Source organism: Coturnix japonica, chromosome 1 (genome assembly GCF_054131305.1).
Source record: "Coturnix japonica strain WE chromosome 1, WE-NBRP24, whole genome shotgun sequence".
Lineage (NCBI taxonomy): Eukaryota > Metazoa > Chordata > Aves > Galliformes > Phasianidae > Coturnix > Coturnix japonica.
In genome coordinates, this window is record NC_140663.1 from 7,117,137 (window position 1) to 7,121,446 (window position 4,310).

The following is a 4,310-nucleotide window of genomic DNA, read 5'->3' on the forward strand; positions in this document are numbered from 1 at the left end:
AGCAAGTCAGGAAAGGAAGGCAAGGAACAGCATGGCTGTACAGGGACCTGCTGGTTAAGGTGAAGAACAAAAAGAAAATGCACAGTCACTGGAAACAGGAACAGGTACTGTGGGAAAACTATTAGGAAGATGGTAGGCTGCATAGGGATGGGGATCCAGAGCTTGAACTAAGCTTGGAAAGGAGTGCCAGGAAGAACAAGAAAAGCTTCTACAGGAACCTCAACCAGGAAATAAAAGTCTAGGAGAACATACCTCCAGCTCCAGTGAATGACACAGGCAATTTGGTAACAACAGACAAGGAGAAAGCTGAGGTACTTAATAACTTTTTTGCTTCTGTCTTCTCACAGACAAACTCTCGGTGATATTTGAAAAGTTGTAGAAATCAGGTGAAGTGTCTGGTGACTGGAAAATAGGAAACATCACACCCATTTTAAGCAGAGTAAAATGGATGACCCCTGGGAACTATTGACCTGTCAGTCTCACCTCTGTGCCAAGAAAGATCATGGAGTAGATCTTCCTGGAAGCTATGATAAGGAATGTGGAAGACAGGGAGATGACATGGGCAAACCAGCATGGCTTCACCAAGGGCAAATCCTGTCTGACCAACCTACTAGCCTTTTATGATGGTGTAATTGAATCAATGGTAAGGCAAGAGCCACTGATGTCATCTATTTGGCTTTCATTAAGGCCTTTGACATGATACCCCACAATGTCCTTCTCTCCAAATTGGTAAGTTATGGATTTGATGGGTGGGCTGTTCAATGGACAAAGAACTGGCTGCAGGATTGAGTCCACAGAGTTGTGTTCAGTGGCTCAATAGATGGATGGAGATCAGTGATGAGTGGTGTACCCCAGGGGTCAGTGCTGAGATCAGTATCCTTTAATGCCTTCATCAGTGATACTGATGGGGGGATCGAGCGCAACCTCAGTTTGCTGGTGACACCAAGCTGTGGGGTACAGTTGACAGACCAGAGGGATGGGAAATCAGCCAGAGGGACCTAGATAGGCTTGAGCAGTAGGCCCAGGTGAACCTCATGAGGTTCAACAGAAATCCAAATGCAAAATCTTGCACCTGGGTTCAGGCAGGCCTCACTACCAATGCAATCTGAGCAATGAAAAGATTGAGTGCAGCCCTGCAGGAAAGGACTTGGAGGTACTGGTGGATTGGAAGCTGGACATGAGCCAGTAATGTGCCCCTGCAACCCAGAAAGCCAGCCTAGGCTGCAACATGGTCAGCAGGTTGGGGGAGGTGATCCTGCATCTCTACTCTGTGCTGGGGAGGACTCACCTGGAGTACTGTGTCCAGATGTGGAGTCCTCAGTACAGGAGAGACATGGAGTTGCTGGAGGGCATCCAGAAGAGGGCCACAAAAATGATCCTGTGGTAATAGAACATGGGGCAATGGTTTCAAACTACAAGAGGGTAGATCTATGATAGATATATGTAAAAAGTCTTTTACAGTGAGGATGCTGAGACACTGGAACAGGTTGCCCAGAGATGTGGTTAATGCCCTGCCCGTCAAGGCTCTATTGTCAAGGCTGGGTCAGGCCCTGAGCAACCTGATCTAGTTGTGCATGTCCCTGTTCATTGCAAGGGAGTTGAACTAGATGACCTTCCCACTCTAAAAATTCTATCATTCTACAACTTTTTACTGCCTGAATCTCTTCCATTTCATACTAATCTTTGGTTTACAGTGGCATTTCTCCAGTGAATTACTGATGATTTATATGTTCAGTTGTAAACTTTCAGCTCTGAGTAAGCAACTACTATTGTGGTTAATATACTAGACTCAAATTCATAAAATCTGACTCTAATTTCTGGTGTTGCCAGAAATGCCCTAAGAAAAAAAAATAACTGCTGAAAATGATGTTTCCAACAACAGACAAACAGTTTTTGAGCTTTCTGACCTTATTGTTAAATAGCTGAAATACTTATATATATATATTTAAACAGAAGTAAATTTCTTGTCTAGATTCACAAATAACTTTTATCTTTTGATTAAGAAGCCCAAACTGAAGTCTTCAAAGACAATGTTATTAGCTGCTTCTAAATCTTGAAGTACAGTAGGCCCCACTTCCTTCTTTTAGCAAAAATCATTATTATGCCTGTTTCATCTCTTCCCTCATTTCTTCTATGTATACATTAGCAGACCAAGACCCGCTTCTCAGTAGTGTTTAGCTAACTTAGTGTTTGTCAAGTATATTTGAAATATGAGATGCGGCTCAAAATATGGGTGAAGATATTGCATCTCCTTTGCTCTTAATGCTTGCTTAATGCTTGAGGACACTTACAAGAGAAATTGAAAGTCTGAATCTGGACTTACAGATTGGTTAATACAACACAGGGAATTGTCCACTAAAAAAGAAATAGAGCCCAGATATTTTTCCTTTTTTTCCTTCTTTTCCTTTCAGTGAGCTTGGTAGCTGCTTTTAAAAAAAAAAAAAAAAAAAAAAAAAAAAAAAAAGTATATATGATTATATATGTTTTCTCTTCTTATATAATATTTAATATTTAAGTATACGATGCAAAATGCAGCTGTTTCCACAGAAAATAAAGTGTCGGTCTTGTAGTATTTCAGTTATGACAAATACTCTCTTAGTGAGTAGGCACACTGGATTCAGATTCTTGTTGTCCAAGTGAAAGTGTAGACTAATAGACTCAATTCAGGCAAAATGAATCAACCTAAAGTAATAGAAAGTATGTGTCTGTGCAGAGTGAAGTGTTTACAATTTCACTTTTCTGTTAGCTATACTTTGAAAAAAGAAATCCTAAAAGGACCCAGATCAAATCACAAATGGAAGGAGCCCATACAGATTACGACAAGGCCACTTGAGTTAAAAGTTCTACTTTTACTTCCTAGAGGATATATTCAGTAGTCACAAGCTAGGGGAATATAGCACATATCAATAGTGCTTAGGTACTAGAGATGATATATATATATTTTCATAGATTCTCCCTATGGAGGACATGGTCTCTGCAATAGCCATATCAAGTTTCTGCATAATAAAAAGAAAAAGAATTTTTATTTAAAAAAGCATCTGAAAATGGAATTTACAAAAAGAAAAAAAAATCACCAGGACTTTGAATGCGGAGGTGCTCATAGCCAAAAAGAAATCCCTGCAGAGAACATAAGGATGACTACTTCCATTCATAGCAAGGAATCTTAAACAGTAAATCCTTCTGTGCAACATAAAAATAAACTACTTTCACTCCACATTAAAGAATACACAGTGCTTTCTGTCATTAGATTAGATAGCTCAAACTCAAATCTGACTTAAAGAATCTGAAACTATAAAACATGCCCTCACTGCCTAAATCTGCAAGCTATAAAACAAAGATGTAACTCTTGTCAAAACTTGTCTGATATGAAGTCTAAGTTAGTGACTAGGATGTTTTCTCAAGAGGCACACTTCAGTCTCTAATAAACACTTCAATATTTCTTCAGAAGTGGAGTAGCTTCAGCAAGAGGGAGATTCTGAACTCAGATTAGAGCTCTATAATACCAGATCTCTCAAAATCAGATATCCAAAATAACAGGTAGGACATATCTGAAAGAAAGTAGATAAGAATTCCTGCTCATGGCAGGATGTGATGTGAATGCATGACTCCACATTGCGGCCCCATCCAACCTGGCCTTGAACACCTTCAGGGATGGGGCATCCACAGCCTCCCTTGGCAGCCTGTTCCAGGACCTCACCACTCTCCAAGTAAAGAACTTCCCCCTGATATCCAACCTAAATCTTCCCTCTTTCAACTTAAACCATTTCTCCTTGTCCTGCTATTATTGGCCCTTTCAAAGAGTTTACTCCCCTCCTGATTATAGGTACCCTTCAGGTACTGAAAGGCTGCAATGAGGTCACCCCTCAACCTTTTCTCCAGGCTGAACCCAGCACCCTCAGCCTGTCTTCACAGGATGCTCCAGCCCGCTGATAATCTTTTTGGCCCTCCTCTGGACCCTTTTCAACAGCTCTCTGTCATTCTTGTACTCCATACCTGGACACAGTACTCCAGATGGGGCCTCACAAGAGCAGAGTAGAGTGGGATAATCATCTCCATATCCCTGCTGGCCACCCCTCTGCTGATGGAGCCCAGGATACCACTTTGCAGTCTGTCATGGGTTGTGTCTTGGACCAGATCCGAGTGTCTCCATACCTCCAGGGTATACATAGGAGTTTACCTTGAAAAGCTATTATAGAAAAAGAGAATAGCTTATAGAATTTATTTCTCTCTTCTTACACAGAACCATAGAATCATTTGAGATTCTATGATTTGAGAAGGAATCGTTAAAGGCTATCTAGTACAGCTCCCCT

The 4,310-nt window shown here is 40.9% G+C and overlaps 1 pseudogene; it reads right to left on the minus strand.

The window, feature by feature from the left end:
• Positions 1–682: 682 nt before the first annotated feature.
• Positions 683–3,991, minus strand: LOC146762259 (uncharacterized; annotated as a pseudogene).
• Between the last annotated feature and the right edge of the window lie 319 nt (positions 3,992–4,310).